The following is a 21,966-nucleotide window of genomic DNA, read 5'->3' on the forward strand; positions in this document are numbered from 1 at the left end:
ACCCCAGTACTCTTTCCTGCCATGGCAGGGGGTCGGACTAGATGATCTGCTCAGGTCCCTTCCTACCCTAGAAACTATGAAACTATAATTAGCTTAACACAATTGAACTGTTTTATTAGTTTGAAGGTGGATGCATCTGAAGGCACATTACTTGCTTGTGTTGCCACCAATGACGGAGGGCTAGGGACAGACATTACACACAAATCAGTTTAAATAATCAGAAACTGGTTTAAACCTGTAACAGAACAGAAGCTCAGTGCACATAAACTAGTTTCAAAGTGGCCAAAACTGGTTTGAGATAAACTTGGTTGAATGTAGTATCAGACTTAACTGATTAATTGAACTCAAACCAATTTATGCCAGACACTGGAGGGAGGGGATGCTGGAGGGGGCTTATTTCACCACTTGCCCCAGGCACAGAGTGAATGGTGGCAGCTGTTGGGGTGGGTAGACTCCACTGCAGTCCCCCAGGGACCGAGTGTGGAATAACCCCCTACCCTGCTCCCTCTGCCTCAGGGGGCCATGCGGGCCAGTGTTTGGCCTTGCTGGGCCCCACCGCTGCAGGAGTGAGAAGGGAGCACCTGGCAGATCCCGGCTTGGGTCCCTGCTAGTGGGACAGGGAGGAGGGAATTAAACCCCTCCCTGGCCAGTTCAGTTCAGACTACTTCCCAGGCTGGCCAAGCCCCCCTCCCCACCTGCACAGCTGCCCTGCAGCTGAGGGTGTGCTCTAGTGCCCCCTGGTGCCTGGCCTGAGCAACTGCAGGCATGGGCCTGCATTTCCTCAGTTCAGGAGGAATGCCTGTGCACTTGCAAATTGATTCAACCTAGGCAGATTAGCCTAACCTGCAAAGATTGAATCAATTCAGGCTCCAGCTTTTTGAATGTCTGTCCCTAGTCCTAGAGTCTAGAAACCTGATAATAGATATTTGTTTACTTATGATACAAGTACCAGAGGCCTAAATCTATTTTATTTAGTTACTCACAAGGCACTATATTTTGCAGCCACTTGCACTGTAGAATCTGATCCTTAAAGATTCAGCCTCAGATTCAAATCCATCCAATATTAGGCAACTAATAATAATTGTTGGAACTGATAAATAAAGGGAAGCAAAGAAAGCTGCCAACGGTCCAGTAGTTCTGTGGGACAAAGTTGAAGTTTACATAGGAAAAGTGAAATACCCAAGTGATTCTTCCTGCTTCTGTTCTAAAATGGAAGAAGGATTTTACAAACAATGATGGCAAATTCCTGGTAGGAGTTCGCTTCTCTCATCCCTGAGTATTTCTTTTCCCCTTTCCACCTGATTATTTTCTCAGACATTTACAATTAGGCTTTTGTACAACTTTCCTTTTGAAATGTGAACATGGTGACAAATTATTATTTGGGATAAATTCTGTCCTGTCCTGGAAGGCAGGAATAGACTGATATATGAAATTATACAGATAGGCTGAAATGATGTTTTACAGCATTATTGGAAATCTGTTATCAAAGGTCCCAGCCTGAGCCCTGGCACTGCAAATGAAGACGTACAAAGATATGTGACAGCTCTCTGTACTGCTCAGACTGAAAAACTCTTGGATGTTGTCCAGAAAAGTGCAGGAAGGGATCCAACCTCAGCCAGTGCACATGGGGCAGCATTTTTTTGTATAATTCTGATAAAGGAAAAAAGCATTTTATACCTTATTGCACCTTAGAGAAGATTGCTTTTTTCTAGCTGTAATGAAATATGCAAATAGCTTAGAAAGAAAAAATTTGAATATCATCAAAATTCCCCAAGTCTATTGGCCTGTCTCCTCCTGTCTCTGCATACTTCTCCCATCCTCTCTCCAGTGTCCTGAGCCTGCCATCACTTACTATATCACTGCTCCACTTATCCATTCAGAGGACAGAATGTTACCATGCGCTGAAAGATCGCTGATCCCATAGCAGAAACAATGAACACCAAACACACACACACACCATCTACACATTTTATGAACCCACTGGCTGAAGCATGTCCACATGTAATCTGGTTCAGTGCCCACTGAAGTCAAGAGGAGTCTTTCAATTTATTTCAGGGGGCACTGGCTCAGACAATTATTAACTGCAAATAAATTTACATAAAGCACCCTGACAATGAATAGACAGAAAGTTGGCTGATGGTCTTTTAATAAATTATTCACAACAAATAGTTTGACCAGCTATAATTAGTGCCATGAAGAAGTGGCTGTTTGTTAGGTAGTAACAGAAAAGTACACGGAGAAAGTAATCTAAACTGGAAAACAGAGAACAAGTAAACATACTTTTCTGTGCTTTTTCAATTTTTCTAGTCTGTTACACCAATACATACAAAGAAATAACTAGAAGCATAGATCTATCCTTCTGAGCAGACAGGTTCTTTACACAGTGCTCTATTTTTAGACCTAAACTGTAGTTAGAAAAAATCTATTTAGATAATAAAAGCATGAACAAGGCGATAAATGCACAAAAGTAAAAAAATTCTAGCTTTATTTTAAAATAATATTCATCCTGAGCTGCAGTTTCAGATCCATTTGTTCTTTCATTTATTGCAAAGACCATCTTAGTTAATTAGTTTTAATTAATATAAACTGGAAACATTAATAAGACTTTTTAAAGTTTGACTGTGTTAAATGGATCTACCAGTGATCAAAAATGTATTTCTAGAGGGAGTTTAGGCTAATATATCAGCAAATGAGGAGCTATAAACATGATTAATATGCACATTAGACTTTCCTTATCACATTTTGTTGGCAGTTTTTATCCGGTCACAGCTGAAATTCCACTGAGCGCTTTCTCTTTTTGTATAAAATACAGATTATGTGGAGACAGCCGTCTGAGCAAATGCAGTTTCATCTTGTATGGCCATTAATTATTATTGTTCCTTCAGTATTTCTTATCTATCACAAATGAAAGATGTAGGACTGTATTTTTATAGTCATTTTCCAGTAGGAAAAGCAGGGTTTGGGTTGAAAGTGGCTCTGCACTTTGTATTAGGGAAAAGATTAACAACTCATCTTACATGTCCATGAAAAGGTGTTTGCCTTCGCAGTTACATCATCAGACAGCTTTGTATTTGTTCATAGTTAAAGATGGTTTCAAGTAGTTGGAAGGTGTCCATCTGCAAACCAAACTGCTTTGAAAATAAAATAGTGAGGAGACATATTTCTCATGAGTTTGTGTTTATATTTGCAAATACAGTAATGGCTGTCATGTTGCAAATGTGTAAATACTGTATTCAGGGTTGTATTAATTTATTTGTTTGTTTTTACCCATTTATTCACAAACAGACATATCTTATTAGCAGTCGATTTAGGAACATATGACTGGAAGGGACTTCTTAGATCAATGAGTCCAGTTCTCTGCTATTTCAGTCAATCATATCTAATCCCTTTCATAAACTGGTCAAAATCCATCATAAGTATTTAGTATGTTTGCCCTGATACACCTATTGGGAGTCTATTCGTAAACTTGACTGCTCAGATGGTTTAGAAACCTTCTTCTAGGTTTCAGCCTAAATTTATGGTTAGTTTATATTCATTTGTTCTTATTTCAGTTTTGTCCTTTAGAGTAAATAGTTCTTTTCCCTCTCTGGTATTTACTCCATGTTTTTTCTTAGCCTTAATTTTGCTAAGCTAAACAAGGCAAGATCTTCAAGGGTTTGTCTGCATGGCAGGTAGTAGTGCAGTGTAGAGACACCTAAATTGGTTCTGATACTGGAAGCAGTCTACTTCATGAAGTTTAAGGCTGGCTAATTATCCAGTAATTACCAGTAATTCTCACTCTCCTCTTCATTCCCTTGCTCAAGCTGGTAGCTCCTCCCTGTACCTCCTCCAGCTTGAACCCATCTTTGCTGAAAACAAACAAGAGCTATGCAGAGTATTTCAGATGAGGTTTCCATAGGGCTTCCATAAGATTTCTTTCAAGGACTGATCACATTGTTGGCTCAGTGATTTTGTGATCAGTAAATGTATTCATGTCTTTTTCTTCTTCATTTTTTGCAGACGATGGCCTCCAAGTATCAATAACATGAACTTTCAAAATCTGTCCCACAACTAATCCTTGAAAAGCTCCACTAGTGACCTCCCTCTAGGCCAATACTTCCTCTTTATCAGCTCTATACCCACTTTACAACCTAGTACTAATCCCCACCTTCTCCGTTTTCACTAATAATTTCATTGGAGTTGTCACAGATTTATGACCCATATCTGTGACCTCTGTTTTCTCTGTGAAGAGAATTGTTACTTTCCACTTTCTTTTCTTAACAAGGAGGGAAACTTTTACTCTGGGATCTGCTATACTCCCACAGTTTCCACTCTATCCCTTATTAGATATTTATCTAGTAGTTACATGACAGTGGGTATATCTACACAAGACTTTCACTGTGGAGTTGACTAATTAGGTGTGCAGTAAACATCTCAGCTTCTACACACACACCCCTATTAGGGCGCAGGAAACTAATACACTCCACAGAAGGGCAGTAGTTGTAAATACAAGGTTAAATACAAATACTACCCTGCTGCAGAGTTTTTTCATGTGCAGCAGCACACATGTAGACTGGGCCACAAGGATGCTTCAGTGTGGGGCCTGCCTGCTGTCTAACCTGTGCTGAAACACCTTTGTGCCCCAGTCAGCCCCTTCACAGCATGGTGAGCCCAGTTGGAGCAACCCTGGGATGGCAGGCTGATCCTCGGACCCCCTGCCAGCCAACGCTGCTGTGATCCGGCTCAATGTGCTGAGGTCCAGGTGCACATGTAAATGGCATGCCTGAGAGCTTCCCAGGAGTGATAAGCTCTGGAGTTCATTGCTGTGTATTAATGGCCAGTGTAGATGTGCCCAGTATAATGAAAACAATGACCAGAAATGCGAGTCATACTAAGTAGTTTTACATTTTACACAGCAATCACAGAAGACCTCTGGATTAAAGTAAATCCATTTCGCATCTTAGACTTTGTGCAAAATAGTGAAAAATTAAGTGAGTTATTTGATTAGTGTACAATGAATTTTAGGGTTCTAGATGTTCTATAATTGAGGTAATAATTATAACTTTTCCAAATCCCCTTTCTTTAATACCATGGAGTCAGGCCTAGGGTGGCCTGAGGAAAGAGGGACAGAAAGGTGTGTGACTTCTAGAACACATTAACCTCTGGAAGATGTAATGGAACCCAAGATTCAGAGTCTTAGCATTGCCCTGCTATTGAAAAGTCTCTGCCATTAAATTTCACAGACTAGGCAAACACTTATTCTCCATATAAAGGCTGCCTACAGAGAGCCATAGAATCATAGTCATAGAGAAGTAGGATTAGAAGGGACCTCCAGACATTGGCAAAGTGTAGGGAGTGCATGTGGGTGCACATGCACCCCGAGATTGGCTGTGCACCCCTGGAAGCGTCAGCCATGAAACCGGAAGTGCTAGTGGAAGTGCACTTCCAGTTTCACCGCTGGTGGTTCTGCTTTCGGTGATCAGCCACAGGGGACCCCCATCGGCAATCTGGTGCCCTCCCCCAGACTCAGGAGGCACCAGTCACCTGTGCCTCCAGAAGTTATCTAGTCCAACCTCCTGCCTGAGGCAAGATTATCCCTATCCAAACCATCCTATAAAATCCATAATCTAAACTCTATATAAGACTATCATCAACCCTGACATAACAGACCCATCACCCTACCCTGCCAGCAGGAACATTGGCACACTTCAGTCAAAGTCCCCAGCCTTGGCTGTAGCCAATAACCAATGCCTCTGATGTACAGAATATGACAACCTACTATTGCTAGCAGCTACTCTTAGCTCAGAGAAACTGTGCTACATATTTAAAGGACCTAACCCTGTTGATAATGTATGTGTGTCAACTTGCTTGCACATCATAAAATCAAGATTCCAGAGTGAATGAAGCAAAGGCCTACAGGAAGAGAAAGGGTGATATTTTAGTTAAGACAACTGAATGGTATCCTGGAGATTTGAATTCTCTCCCTGCCTCTGCCACGGAGTCCCTGTGTAATGCCAGGCAAGTTATTGATTATTTAGTTGATTTATAGGCTGCCTTCCTAACAGAGTCTCAGGGTGCCTTATAATAAGAGAACAGAATAACTTACAAAACAGGAACAAACATAAAACAGATCCCCTCCCTCCTTCCACCACCAAACAATATCCCAGTCTACCTTTGTTTGCTAAATGCCTGCCCAAATAGAAAGGTCTTACAGCAGTTCTGAAAGATTTAAAGCAGACTTTTCACTGGTGGTCATTGAGGGCTGGCCTGCACCTGGAGTTATTTTAACATAGTAATTCTGTTCCAAATTCGCAAACCATCTTTTTCCAGGACTCATGTGTACAGAACCCTGTGTCTTATTCATTTTCTTGGTGACTAGGGTCTGACTGCAGAAGGACATTTGTGTTCACAAGAGCAACTGAAGTCAGTGGGAGCTATCACAACAGCAGAAGAAGTCAGTGGAAGTTACTGTTGAATTTATATAGTGTTACACCAAGTAGTCTGGTATACACTGAGTAGGTGTTAGTCTTCTTAAATTGGGCACTCAAAAGTAGTGGATACCTCTGACTTCAGCTTTTCTGTTATAGTTAGATTCCCCCTGAAAGTGGCATTATGAAAATGAATTGGTTTGCAGAATACCCAGATATGGGATGTGAATAGTGTGTAGTAAAAAAGGCCTTAAGAAATGAAAATAAAACAAAATATAAATTAGCTGCTAATTAAGGGAGCATTGTCCATTCCATGCATTGAATGATGCAGGAATCCAATGGAAAACAATAGCATAACATCTTGTAATTAAGGATTGTGCCATAATGCTTTCACAGAACAGAAGTGGATTAAGGTTCTATAAGCAATCTTAGAACATTTATAGTTGTGCTCTGGAAGGTGGGAGGTGGGGAGTGCTTTAATTAGAGCTGCTCTAATTAAACCACCTCGAGTGTCATGTGTATCAGTGCCCCTGTGGTGAAAATTGGGAGCTGGGGTGTTTTAACTAAAGCTTATTCGATGAGCTTTAGTTAAAACACCCCCCACCACCATTTTTCATCTAGGGACACTGATATACATGACAATGGAGTTGCTGAAGTGTGGTAATTACCACGCTCCAGCAGACAATTAATTGAATCTGCTCTGATGCATTATACTTACAGTGTGTTAGGGCAGCCTCAATGTACACGTATAGGCACCTTTATATTTTAAGTTTACAGTGCTTGACTTTGAACCTTGACATTATTTTAATGTATTTTGCTGGATTTAATACCATACACATTAAATATTCCTGTTCACTGTAAGTGAACTACCTAACTAGAGAAGTTCAATGAGAATTTAGGTCATATACTCACTATTTAGTTTACCTGAACAGCAAAACAATTACTGAGTGGTACTGATGACAGAGTTGGCAGCTATCATTGAAGGATACCGTAAAATACTTTGAAACACTGTTTATATTTTAGGCCCAAATCCTGCTTTACTCCCTTATGCAAGTGATCCTTTTAGGCCATCTGGACTACTCACATGAGTCAAGCGTATTACTGATCTTTCTTTTAAATCACTGTTCATGATAAAAGGCTGGTAGTTACCAATCCCACCTTGACTTCACCTTATTCATTCATATTGATTTATTAAGCTGGAGATTGTTAACATTAACTTAACTTTTTTTTGCTTGTAAAAAATCCAAATCTCCAAAAAAACTAACAAAATATTCCACTACCCACAACGTATTTGTTTTTACAGTTCATGCAGCATAAGTGGTGCCATTTGGCCAATAATGCTAATCTCAGGTATGTCCTGTTAATGAAACCGACTAGTATCCAACCTGGAACAGTCTTTTAAGGCACCAATAATTGAAATACATGTTCAAAGCAAAGTTTCTGTTTTCTTAATCATATAGATGGCCACAGCCTAGTTTCAGCTAGTCATATGTAAAGGCAGAATTTACCTTAAAGTTCATCACAAAATTCCATGATGGAAGTTCCTTCTAGTCTCTCAGTTGTAGCTGTCACCACGGTTTGGCTCATAGGATAGAAAGCAAAGGGCAAGAAACAAGGGGAAAATACTTCTAGACAAAGATTGTTGAAAGAATTACACTAATATTAAATAATGAAGAAGAATGTAAACAAATTATAGATACAGAGAGCCTAAGCTCAGCTAATGGCTGAAAAAATAGATGACAAAGATAAAAAATGATAAGGCTTGTCAGAAAGAACAAAGCCTGTGTGTGTTCATCATTCCGATTAAGGAATTAGAGTCAAAAGGTTAAGTGTGGGCAATATTGAATATGAATAATGGAGAATAAAATAAGCAGAAGGCAAGTTTGTTTCATAAATCAGTTCTAGTGCAACTTTGCCTTCAAGAAAAAATTCTGTTGAAGCCTGTTGAACAAGGAGATAGCCATGGCTAGAGAGCAATATGTTACAGTATGGAAATTTAATAATGGAATGAGATTACAAAGTGTGTGACATTTTTGTTTCTGGAAACTTAGAAATGGTGTTAGCACCAAGATGGGTCATTTTATAGGTGCCCCACTCTAACTGCTGATGAACCGTGGTGCAGGTTGGTTATTGTAATTTATTTTAGGTACATCTGTATTGCCACTTAGCATTGGTTTTAGGTAACATTATAGCATTCTAATGCAAAATAACCCCAGAATTGCACATGAAAAGCATTACCTTAAGTTGGCTAAAAACTCCTTCCAGTTTAGGAGGTAATATGTCCAGAGTATATGGACAACCAGTCTGTTAGGGACTGTATGTAGTAGGTAGTCTTGTCTAATGGTTATGCCACTGAGAGAAGGCAGGGGCCAGAGCTGGAGTGGAAGCCAGCGATCCAGAGCCAGATTTAAAAACATTAGCTATGGACCTGGAGCCAGAGCCTGAGCTGGATTCAGTAGCTCTGGCAACTGAGCAGGGCCTGGAGTGGACATCAAAGTTGGCCTTGGAGGCTCCTGGAACAGAGCAGGAACTAGAGCTAGTGCTGGGGCTGGACTAAATCTTGGATTCTCCAGGAATTAGGCAACAAGTGGAGTGAGAGGAGAGGCTAGATTTGGAAGCATTAGGCACAAAAGAGGAACACGAAAGCCTTCTATTGTGTAAAGAGGGCCGTTGTTTCTCTGGGGATAGAGCTAGGGTCAAGGAAGAAACAGGAATGAGTATGAGGGCCTATGGGGCTGGAGCTGGAGCCAGACCTGGAGAAGAAGCCAGAGCTGGAACAAGAGCCAGGACAGGAGCTGGAGCCAAGGGCCTTGGGACTGCAGCTGATACAGAAGCTGGAGTCAGAGATTTCGAAACACAGTGAGCACAGGAACCAGCAACGAAGCCAGAGCCAAATTCAGAGGCTTTGGAAACTGGGCCAGTGTCTGGTCAGAATTCAGGAGCCAAATGACCAGATCTGGAGGGAAATGCAGGGGCAGAGTCCACAATACCAGCCAGGGTCAGAGTCTGGGTATCAGAGGCTCAGTTACCTAGTCCAGTGGTCGCCAACCTTTTTAAGTAGGAGATCATCTTTGGGATTTAAAAGCAACCCAAGATCTACTGCGCATTGCCTCCACTCCCTCCCTCTCAGCCCACAGGTAAGGCTGTGGGGAGGGAAGGATGGGGGGAGGGGATCAGATCAAGGCAGAGGGATAAAAAATGATTTGGGGGCTCACCTCCCCAGCAGGTAAGTCCCACCTGGCAGGGACCCCACTCAACTTACCCCTGCTCCTGCCTCTGCAGTACTGTCTCGCACCATGGGTGCCTCAATCTAGCCCCCTTCCCTTCCCCATGGACTGACCTGCTGGGTTGGGGGGGGCATGCTTGCATGCACGCAGGCACTCAGTCCCTGCCCTCCCCCCCAGCCTCAGATCAACTCCAAGAGGTTCTGAGATCTACCAGTGGATTGAGATCCACTGGTTGGTGACCACTGACCTAGTCCAAGGGATAATCCCTAATTTGAAGTCCAAGAACAGAGCCAAACAGAATTGGGAAACCTGGAAAACAGATCCCGAGGGAAATTTAAATAAAAAAATGCAGGAACAGACTCAAAACCAGTATCAGGAACCAGGAAAGCCGGGGAGCACAGGGATCAGGAGACTTGCCACAGCAGACCAAGGTCAGAATCGCTAGCTGGCCTGGAGGATACTGTCACAGTCGGGTCTCAATGAAGAGACTGAACTCCCAGCATCCAATCAGGAAGGCAGAGCTGCCTTGTTAGCCAGACACCCAAGGCAGGTGTGGCTGTCTAGGCAATTAGCCCAGGTTGGGCTGACTGCTAGAGACCCCAGTACCATCTCACCACTGTCATTCCCCAATCCCTGTGGGGGGGTTTGGCAGGGTCAAGAGGGCTGACAAGCCCATGGAGTCAAACACTACTCTTTCTTTTATTGTGTAGACAGGGCCTTTGTTTTCTAAAATGACATTTGAAATCTGCTTCTGTATATTGTGTTGAGATAGAAATTTAAAAATAGACCAGCCAGGTTCAGGTGTGAGGGGGATAGAGCAGCCCCTGGGCTGGGGCAATTGGCTGGGCTGTGAATACACACAGGCATTCAGAGACTTGGTTAACCCAATCTCGATCTAAGTTAGTTCACCTTCTCAGGTGAACTAATTTAGATTAGGCACACTATTTTTGGGTGATTTGAGCCCTCTGTGCATCTATATGATTGGGCATTTAGTGGTTAGGTTGCTCTAAACATAATGCCTGCATGACTCTTAGGGACTTACACAGGATCATAAGTCTTTGCAGTCAGAATAGGGTTGCCACATGGCATAAGTAGCCAGCTAAGTGTGTTCCAAAAGTCGGGATGAATTCTGGAGTAAGGAGTAGAATCTAAAACCTGCATAAGTGGCCCCATATATCACTAACGTGGCTACATTTAGATGAGTAAGTAGTATTTGGCCACCTAAGTGAGGAGCTGACTTTTGACCATAGCGTTTAACTCTTTGCCTTGATGTGCCTATACTGTAAGCTGTCTTCATTGAAGGAAATCCTATAAAGAAGATATAAAAAACCAGCGTAAGAGGTGGATAAGTCAATCTTAATAGTTTTTTAGTTCATTATGTAAATATGATCTCAAACTGTCATTTTTACAGTCTGATATTCATTTTTGGGAACTTACCACTAGCAGTCTCTAAATCTATATATATAAGGGGCTTAGTCCATCTGTCTGTGTTTTTCTGTCCATAATGCTCTTGGAGCACTCTGATTGGCTGCTGAGCCAGCCAATCACAGTGCTTATTGAAACAACCAATCAGAGTGCTCTGCACAGATGGACAGCAGACACAGATGGCTCCTTGGAGGTGGCAGCAGTGTGCAGTGCTGGCAGAGGGGGATGTAGGGAATGGTGGGGATGGAGTGGGATGGAGTGGGGGTCGAGGCCCCCTGCTCTGTTCCCTCTATCCCCGCTGTCATGGAGGTGTTCTGCTGTCTCATGGAGGGGAGGGACGCAGGGCTGGACACAGAGCAGTGGGGGGGGGCGGTGTGGCACATGATGTAATGAGTGGCAGTGCTCCATCCCCACCTGCCCAAACCTGCCCCCTGTCATTCTTAATGAGCAATTTGCTACTGTATTATATTTCCTATTGTAAATTATAGAAGAAACTTCAAATGCTGCAGTAAAGTTAACATTGTGAAGCTGTATCATCTCCTACCATTTTCAGGCACTTCCTACATTTACTCTGCCCTAAAACCAAAAGCATTTTCATCCTCAGTTGGGAGGGCTGGGTGCTGAAATCCTTTGTCAACCACTGCCCTTTCTTCTATTGTGTAGACAGGGCCTTTGTTTTCTAAAATGACATTTGAAATCTGCTTCTGTATATTGTGTCAAAAGATGAAAATTTACTTGTGTACAAAAGTCATGAAGGAAACTCTGCAGTTGTAATAATTGTAGAAAAAGTGTCACCTCCCAAAGGTTATAGCTCCATTGAAATCATTTGTGATATCAAAAACCAAGAGTGAATCTTAAGATTTAATATAAACTATTAGGTGATATTTTATTTTAAAAAAGCAACATGCCAAAAAAAGATACAAAAAACCCCTAGCAACAGGAAAACATACATGAATATTCCATCATTCTGAGTCCTTTTGCCATCTCTGGTTAATTTCCTGTTACTTTTTGTCACAGGGCGGGGACCCAGGAGCGGCCGTGATCTCTCCTGGTGCCCCCTACCGTTCCAAGTTGGTGATCAAGCACCCTCGTTCTCGCCTGCCACGTCTTTGACCAAAGTAGTATAAGGGAGGCTGCCTTTCTTTTACCCCTTGGACACGGTGCTCTTATTTATCCTGCCCCTTGTTCCATGAAGATTGATTTGGTGCACCCAGCCTTATGGGCTATGCGTGGCTCCTACCACCCCTTATACCACGCCCCAAGCCTCTCAGATGTACCGGACGTTGGTGAGTCAGTTATTAGTGCCCGCGCCCTCGTGGACGCCCTCTGGGCTTATCTTCTACTTTCTATATGGTCGCCCTCCCTGGGGCTTCTTATTCCCATACGCCCTCCCTGGGGCTCAACGTGATACTCTCACCCTCCGTGGGGGCCTTGCCTCGCAATCCTTGCAATTGAGGCTTAGGTGGCCGTAGCCATGCCTGGCCCCCAGACCCCTTTCTTGGGTCCTGCACCCCACTGGGCTCCTCACAATTGAGGTTCAGGTGGCTGTAGCCATGCCTGGCCTCCAGATCCCCTTTCCGGGTCTTGCGCCCTCTCTGGGGGCTTCTCTCTCTGTGCCTTCACCCTCTCTGGGGGCTTCTCTCGACTGGGGCTCAGGTGGCCTTAGCCGTGCCTGGTCCCCAAACTGCTGTGCCCTCTCCAGCACCTGACTACTGTGCCCTCTCCGGCACCAGGAACCCCCACACTACTGGGGATCTCCTATGAGGCCTCCTCCAACCCCTTATAGCTTCACCCAGTCCTCCGGTGTAACAACAAACAACACAGAATAACTCAAGCCAACCGGCTATAACTCAAACGAAGCCTCCAGGCTAAAACATAAATTCTAAGCCATGGTTGTTTATCCTCCCAAATCCCTACCCAGGGCTTCCTCCACCCGGTCTCCTCACATGGGAGCTGTTTCAGGCTATCGGGCTTCTCTGCACTACCTGCTCCAACTTCTTCAGCTGCCAGAGGGGAACTGCCTCCTTGGCCTCAGCCTGTGCTGTTTACATCAGCCAGGCCCTGCCCCCTTCTGGTAAGCTGACTACTGTGGTTGCCCTGGCAACCAGCACCTGTCCTTCTTTCTAGGAGCAGGGCACTTCAATGCCCCGTGACACACCTCCCCCCTTAAATTCATAACCCCCTAGGAGCAGGGCATGGGAGTGTCCTGCGACATAACTCACCAGGGCATTGTTCATTTTGAGAGGTGCAACATCCATCAAGGCTCTTCCTTTGGGTTCTCTTAAGGCGTCCAGCAGCTCAGTTACTATAGGCAGAGGTTTTCAGGCGCCTCCTACTCACCTTTTCCCCAAGGCGCACCACATGGGATTTATTGGGATTTACCCGTCACAGGTAGTCCCCCCACATTAGCCAACCTTGGTACGTTACGCCCTTCACTGGCCAAGCTTCTGCCCACTCTCCGAGACTTTTTTTCCTTTCTCCTTCTTATAGTCCCTTTCCATGCCCCGGGGTCTTCCCCTCCAGGTGAGTTGTAGGGTTCCCGTTCTTTCCCTGTCCCCCTGCAGGTCTTAGAGTCTTCCCCAGATCTCCCACTGACAACTCAGTGCTCTCTGGGCATCTTCTGCTTTCCAAAACTCCACTTTTCCCTGGCCAGTGGATCTCCCTCCAGGCCCCTTATAGATTTTTACATAGGCCACTCTTCCTACTCTGGCGTCAAGGATCTTTCTCAATGTCCTCCACCTGACCTGTTTAGGTATGCCTCTCACATAAACCTGTGGTCTTTTCTCCAGCTCTGTTCTACTTTTGGTGGATTGCTCCTGCTTCCTCCTCTCACGTACCTTGGCCTCATCTCCCTTCCTGAGCTAAATTATACCCATGTTCATGAAGCCTGTCTTTGACTCCTGCCGTCTTGGACTTGGGATTGTTGTTGCCCTTCCTTTATATGTCGGGCAGGAGGTCTCACTCTTAGAGGAGATGCATTCGTCCGTCATTGTTGTTTCTACCTCTATTAGGTTGGCCCTTTCTGGTTGCTCTGGCCCAAGTGCGGCTCTTTCTCCCTTGCCCTGCAAGGGAGGTTCCCTCAGCTGGTGTCTCAGCTGGCTCATCTCTTGTGTGTGGTGATCCTGCCACTGCTCCCACCTCAGGTCCCAATATTTCAGGGTAGCCGACAGAGCCTCCCTTTGTAAGGCATCCAACTTCACCTTTATGGGGCTCTCTTCCCTAAGACTCCTCCCCAGCTGTCCTAGCCCAGCTTCTTCTTGAGGGCCCTCTGGACTCTTGAACCTGGGAAGTACCTTTGACTCCAGGTATCGCATGAGTCTAGGCTGGATATTCTCTACTTGTACCTCTACTTGCTTCAAGGATTCTATAAGTACCTCCCTCTCCAGAAATTCTGATTTAGTGGCTTTCATGTACCTCACTAGCTGGGTTTCGAGGCCCTCCAGCTGTTGCCTCAGTGTGTCATCATTCTTCCTGACCTGTAGTTCTTGTCCTGCTATTACCTTCTATTTTGACTTTTCCACCCACTTGAGCTCTTGGATTTTTATGGTCATCTGGTCATTTGCCTCTTGGAGCCTCTTATTGTCAGCCTCCATCCTCTGAATCCCTTCACTCATAGTTTGTATTTCCCACTGTAGCTGTTCTTTTTCTGCCCCCATGTTAGCCTCTTTGGCCTGGCTTTCTCTTAGAAGGGCTTTGAGTGACTGGACCTGTTCTCCCAGGCGTTCTCTTCCTGCCTCCAGTTCCTGTATTTGAGCCCTTAACCCCTCAGTCTCTTTCTTCTTATTCTCTTGCTCCCCTTCAAGGGCCTGGTATTGATCACGCAGCATCTCATAGTTCCTTATACAGGCTTTTACTGTTTCCATATCCTGCGCTACCACCTTGTTATCTTTCTCAATTTGAGCCCAATTTTCATTCAGATTTTCCTGCAGCTGTTTAACCAAACGTTTGGCCTCCAGACATCTCTCCTGCCACCTTTCTAGGTCCTCCTGCAGACCTTCTATTTGGTCCACTTGGCTGCGAACTTCCTTCTGCAGGACTCCTATTAGGCTTCTAGCCACTTCCAGTTTCTACTGTGTCTCCTGCTGTTCCCCTGCCTGAGTTGTACCGCCCTCAGGAGCCCATGCCATCCAGGCTGCCATCTCCATCTGCATTTTCTGCAGCTTCTCTTCTCTCTCCTGACTCTTCTGAGCCTCTTGGGAGATAAGCTGGTCTATTCTTCGAGTTTTCTCGGCCTTGGGTGCCACTAGGCGCCTGATTTCTTTTGCTCCTCCCTCTTTCTTACCCGATGGTACCTGTCACTCTAATGCTGCGGCTTTTGCCTCAGCTCTCTCTCTCTGGGCCCTTGCTAGCCCTAGCTCCTGCTCTAATTGGGCCACCTTTTCCCTCATTTCTTCCATTCTAAGTTGCCAGGCAAAGTTTTCCTGTCCCTGGCCTTCCATAACCCCTTCCTGAGCCATGATTACCCTGACCTTGTCTTCCTGGTTCAGGGCCTCAGTCTTGCTACAGGATTCCGGGCAATGGGTATCCTTACTCAGCTCCACCTAACGAGCTGTGGTAAGCCTGTCTCTCTACAACTGTCTGTCTCTGTTCTACCCCCTGGGTTCATTTTCCCCTTTTGGGACATGGGGTCCTCCCAGTGCACAGCCGGTTTCCCAGCCAATGCACCACTTGTCACAGCCAGTTGGCGACCCATTTGACTGTGTGGGTGTCTACACCACAGCCCCCCAGTTTCTTAATGAGAACGGGGTGAGAGACAGTGTCAAAAGCCTTCTGGAAGTCCAGGAAGACTATATCCACTGCTACCCCTGCATCTAATGATCTGGTGATCTGATCATAAAAGGCCACCAGGTTGGTCTGACAGGACCTGCCACTGATGAACCCATGTTGGTTGCCCCTAAGCATGCAGTCCCCTGTTGGCCCCTCTTGGATATGTGCCAGCATAATTTTCTCGAACAGCTTGCCTAGGATCAAGGTAAGACTAACCGGCCTATAGTTTCCCAGGTCCTCCTTCCTGCCTTTTTTGAAGATGGGGACCACGTTGGCCTTCTTCTAGTCCTCCGGTACCTCACCAGAGCACCACGAGTGCTCGTAAAGTTGTGCCAGGGGACTTGCAATGACCTCGGCCACTTCCTTTAGAACTCTAGAGTGGAGCCTCCCTGGGGCTCAACGCGATACTCTCACCATTCCTGGGGCTCTGCTCATGCTAACGCCCTCACTGGGGGCCTTGCCTCGCAATCCCCGCAATTGAGGATCAGGTGGCTATAGCCGTGCCTGGCCTCCAAACCCCGTTTCTGGGTCTTGCGCCCTCCCTGGGGCTTCTCTCGGTGTGCTCGCCCTCTCGGGGCTTCTCTCTGCACACTCGTCCTCTCTGGGGCTTCACCCCTCTCCGAGGCTTCTCTCTGTGTACTCGCCCTCTCTGGGGCTTCTCTCCGTGCACTTTTGTCCCTTTTCATCTCTATTCTAGACTACCTCTTCTCTTTCCAGTTTAGCAGTTTCATTTTATAGACATCATTTTATACGATTATGCCTGTTTGTTTGTTTTTTTTTAAGTCTTTCATGTATATATTCCCATTAGGGGTGTACAAAATGGGCCATATTCGATTCGGATTCAGATTTGGTCCGAATCAGGGACAGTGATTTGATTTGTTGATTCAGATCACTGTCCTGATCCAAGTCAGCCAAATCTCAATCTGAAGATTAGATGCTGATTCAGACATAGACACAGGTTTAAATGTTTTTTCTACATACCTTGAGGTACCAGGCACGGCTTGTAAATGCTGCGATGGTGGGGTGAATGAAGCATCCCAGAGAAGCATGGAGGGGGCCCCCTGCATGCTCGATGGTGAACCCAGAAGTAGTTCTGGTCCATTTTTGGGTCGGCTGCTGAGCGTGCAGAGGCCCTCCACCTCCCATACCTCCTGGCTCAGAGATTGGCCGTGGGGGGGATCCTGGGTGCCTCCCCAGACCGAGGAGGCACCAGTTGCCGAGCTGTAGGGTTGGGGGGGGGGCGGGCCTGTGCGCTCCCTGGCAGACCTGGAAGTGGACCGGAAGTGCTTCGGGTCCCCTTCCAGGTGTGCTGCAGTGTGCTGGTGACCCCCTGTGCTTCTGTGGGACATTCCATCCACCCCAAGTCTTACCCCAAGTCCCACTGCTTCAGTATTTACATTCAAACTGATAATTCCTTTCAAAGGAAACCATCCAAAACCTCAGTAGCCAGCTCTGGGGCTTTCTGAATGAGTACCGTACGTATCTGCAACACACGACGTCTACATTCCAATGTGCAGAGGATAGTGTGTTGGTCTTTCTGGGATCAAATATGCTCACCATACTTTGTTAAAAAAAAGGGGGGCAGGGGAGAAAGAAAGAAAACATCCTGTTGCATGCAAAAAGCGGATCCAACAGTGGCAAATGCTGGGCAAAGTGGAGCCTTGCCTGATAATATCAGTTTACATTTTAATTAGATGGTGAGCTTTTAAAGACAATAGAGTAGACATGATGAAGAGCAGGCTGTTAAGTGTCCCAATTACAGAGCACTGAGCATCCAATAATTTATGTGCTGATAATCTCTGGGTAATCCTGCGGGTGCTGCCAGAATGTAAGTGTTCTGATTACTCTTCTTTTTTTAACATGAATTTGTTCTCCTACCACTGCTGAATTTTCCCGTTATGTTTGGCACAGCTCATTTAAAACAACCACATTTACCTCACAGCCAAACCGCTGGGCTAAGTTTAGCTAAGATGAATAGGCAACAGCTCATCTGCAACAGAGCCTTTGGTGTAAGTGTGGCCAATTAGTCACACGTTTGGTGTTCTAATTAGGCAACGCTGGTCTGTTCAGAAAATGTGCTGTTGATTTAGGTACTTCCTCAAACAATGCTAAATTGTGTTATGTGAAATTCAATTAGTTCTTTTCTAAATGTTTCCACATCTGTTATTCTTTAAGCATAAAGTGATGAGGAGAGAAGGAGAAGTGAAAAGCCAGAGTCTCCACTGGTGAAATATGTTAGGCCTCTGGGACTAGCCCTTTTTTCAGCTTTTGACCCTGAACAGTGATATACAGGAAGGAACAAAGTTGGAGAGCTATCATGGTGAAACCCTTTAAAATAAATCATTATAGAAGAAATACTGCAACTGTAAGGGAACGTAATCTCTTATGATAGCCATAAACTAAGCTTTGTTTGAAAATGGATGGCATAGGGGGGAAGTACCATTAAGCAAATGATTATAAATTCTGTCTTAAGAACTGGATTTTTGTAATAGTTACATATTTATATCATGAGATTTATTTTTTTAGATCTGTTTAGTATTCAGATTGTTGTTCCTCTGTTTCTATTGCCAATTTTCCTGGTAAATATAAAAGTAGCCTTAAAATTGCAAAATGATTAATACAAGAAAAAAGTTACATTTATTCTTTTTCACTTAAATGTTTTGCAGTTTTCAATTAATTTTAAATGGTAAAACAATCCTTCTGGTCCCTTGAACAAAGTGTTGAGCTGTTGCCTGGCAAACTTCTGCAAGAATTTTCTTTGTTTAGTGATACTGCTTAACTCTATACAATTTGCTGTCTCTTCCTCACAGTGCCAATATAAAGGCTGCCCAAGCCTGTTGTCATAAATGTCCTCTGGGTGTTATGCTGTACTAGCCAGCAGGCATATTTGCTAAGGCAGAGCCACAATCTCTTGTACATAGCGGTTCTGCTCAAAACCACAGCTGTCTAAAGGTGAAGTTGTACATGCATTCGATCCTTGTTACTGTTATCACCTTTTCATTGACCAACATTTCAAACCTTATCTGTGGCTGGCAGGCCATGTTTCAGGTTTGTCAGAGCCCGGATATAGGCCATGCGGTTTTCTGATGCTATATCTTGATAAGATTTGTAGAATGAGAGGGATGGAGTTGTCAGCACCATGTTATGGCACCTCCATACATGTCAGAAAATGAAAATATTTTCAGAAGTGATAGCATTATTTTGATCGGTGACAGAACTTTCAAGACAATGATTTTTTTTTTTTAAGTGCCCAATTTCTGCTCTTGTGACAAAGAGAAAGGTCTATGCAGAATTCACCCATCAGGCTTGATGGATGAATCAATTAGATAAGAGGATAAAAAACAGTGCTAAGCATAAAAGAAAGAACAATCTTTCTTGAGGCAAAATGATGAATCTGTTTCTATTTTTTCATTAGATTGTCCAAATTTAACTTAGTACTTTCGGTTGCCATTCAACACATGTACCAGTCTTTTAGATCAGTGCTTAGAATGTGTCTGAGCCTACTTTAAAAAAATTGCTGCCTCTGTATTTGGCTTTGGAATGAGTTATTACGTTTTGTACAAGCCACCCATATAGTATTTCAGAGAATTTTTAATGCAAACCTTTGCTTCAGAAAGTGACATAAATGAGCAACTATAAGCCAGTGAGAGCTGGAAAAGAAAAATTAATTCCCAGCTTCATGTCACTTCAAATCCTTGTCTTCATGGTTTCCTGGTACCCAGCTAGAGCATGCAACCATTTTGGTGGCAACATTACTGTGCCTTCCCCCTAGTTTGAGCAGCATCTTAAGCTATAGCATTTAAATATCTTTTAATTTTAAAGTGCATCTTATTAAGAGAACAGCAGAGCCTTGGCTGTGAACTTAATGTGCATCCAGAAACAGTTTGTACCATTTTGTGTAGGAAGTGAAAAAGAACTGAAAGCAAATTCCCATTTGGAATAAATAGGGATCATTGGAACATGTTAGACAAAAATTTTTTTCATTTAAAAAATGCTATTTTGTCAAAGACAAAATGTTTTCTGGTAACATTTAAATTTTGACCAGCTACTATATAGTTAAATTTCTAAGAGTAAGGGTAGACCCTCTAATCCCCATGAGACACACACATAACCCCCAATTTGAAGCTTGAACTTTTAAAGCTGGAAATGGATGTTTTTGCAGAATTCTATTTTGTAAAAATATTAAATTTTTTTTTCTTCTTTCCAATACAGAATAGAAACAAATTTCAAGACCTCAAAAGTTATCACAGGACAAAATAGTGATTCTCTGGGCAACTCGATTGCTGACCAAACTATTTCTTAAAATGTTATCCAAAAGAATTGAAGCTGATGAATTTGGGTTTTTTTTGGTCAAGATTTTCAAAATGACATAACATTTGAGAAGTTTTTACAAGAAAAAGACCTATCCATTTTTAAGTAGTTCCAAAAGGAATAATTTATTGACTAAGAAATGACCAACTATCAGTCATGATCACTACCACTTGCTTCTAAACAAGACATGTTATTGGAGTCCACTAAAGATGATCCTTTATCTTGATTTATTTCACACTTATTTTCTGTTTTATCTGTGAATTCAACAAGTCAAAAAGTCAGAAAGAACATCAACTCCATAGGGAAACAGTATCTGGTTAGAAAAAAAGCTCTTTTAAAAAATAGATAACAGTAAGTCAAACATTGATAAAGATTATTTGTAAATTGCAAACTAACAAATAGCCAACCTATTCATCTATTGTCACTTAATTTTCTACCAGACAGTGTATTATAACTGAATTTCTGCTCCTTTTAGTCATATTCTACCAAGTCCCTTTGGAACTTTCCATACTAGACAAATTTCAGTAAAGGCCATGTGATATATGAATGCCAAACATCTTAACATGAAGGTCTGTGCAGGGCCAAATTCTGTATCTCATTTTCATAGATGCAACCCTAGTGATATGCAGGAAGTTGCACTGGAAAAAGAGTACAGAGTTATCAGTCTCTGGCATTACTTGAGGTGATTCATTCCAAGTTACATCATTTTCATCCATCCCAGATGTATACTACAAACATGTTTATACTTTTGCAAGCTAAGTCTGTAGAAATGATAACACATGACATATCATTAGATCTAAGTCTGAAGCCAAAATTCCTGTAATAGTCCTCTTAATTATGGATCATTATAAAAATCCAAGTGCCTTGCCATAAGATAATGTATTTAACATTTGCCCAGCGTGAGAAGGTAGATGCTTTGGGGTAGGCAAAGAAATACATGAAAAGAGAAAACATGCTTAGTTAATGAAGATTTCATCAAGTGAACAAGTCTGATGGGAGTGCTGTGAAGTCGATCCAAAGCCAGCCTTCTTCCTATGATAAATAAGCATAATAATGACAGCAAAGTTGTACACTTCCCCTCCTCCACCATGTTGATTTAGTGACCCATTTACCCCATAAAAAAGGCCCTCTTCTTAAACTTTACACCTAATACCAGAAACATACCAATCTTAATCTCCAGACTCCTTTCTATAATCTGAATTCAGGCTTCACAAAATCTAGGACTCCTCAAATGTGGGAGTAATTCTGTTTCCTGGAACATGGTTTTAACAGGGAATATAATGGTAAAGAGGACACAAGAAACAATGGGAAAAGGCTTCTTCAGGAAAGAGGATGCAGGAATAAAGGCTGCCGAAGGAAGGGATTGAACCCAGAACTTTCTGATTAGCAGACCAATGCTCCACAAATTTAACAGCAATACACAACCAGATGAGATTATTTTTATTTATTTTTTTTATCTTCTACATTAATACAAGGCTCCACATCAAAAATAAGTCAGCCGGCCCTGACAAACTACACCCCAGTATACTCAAGGAGTTGGCGAGCATCATAGCCCAGCCTCTGGCACAGATCTTTGAAAACTCCTGGTGCTCTGGTGTAGTGCCGGAAGACTGGAAGAAGGCCAATGTGGTGCCTATCTTCAAGAAAGGGAGGAAAGTGGATCCAGCTAACTATAGGCACATCAGCTTGACTTCTATCTCAGGGAAGATCTTAGAAAAGTTTAGTAAAGAGGCCATCCTTATTGGACTGGCTGATGCCAACATCCTAAGGGAAAGCCAGCACAGCTTTGTTGCGGGTAGGTCTTGCTTGACCAATCTCATTTCCTTCTA

This window comes from Crocodylus porosus, unplaced genomic scaffold (genome assembly GCF_001723895.1).
Source record: "Crocodylus porosus isolate Cpor-Errol unplaced genomic scaffold, CroPor_comp1, whole genome shotgun sequence".
Taxonomy (NCBI): Eukaryota; Metazoa; Chordata; order Crocodylia; family Crocodylidae; genus Crocodylus; species Crocodylus porosus.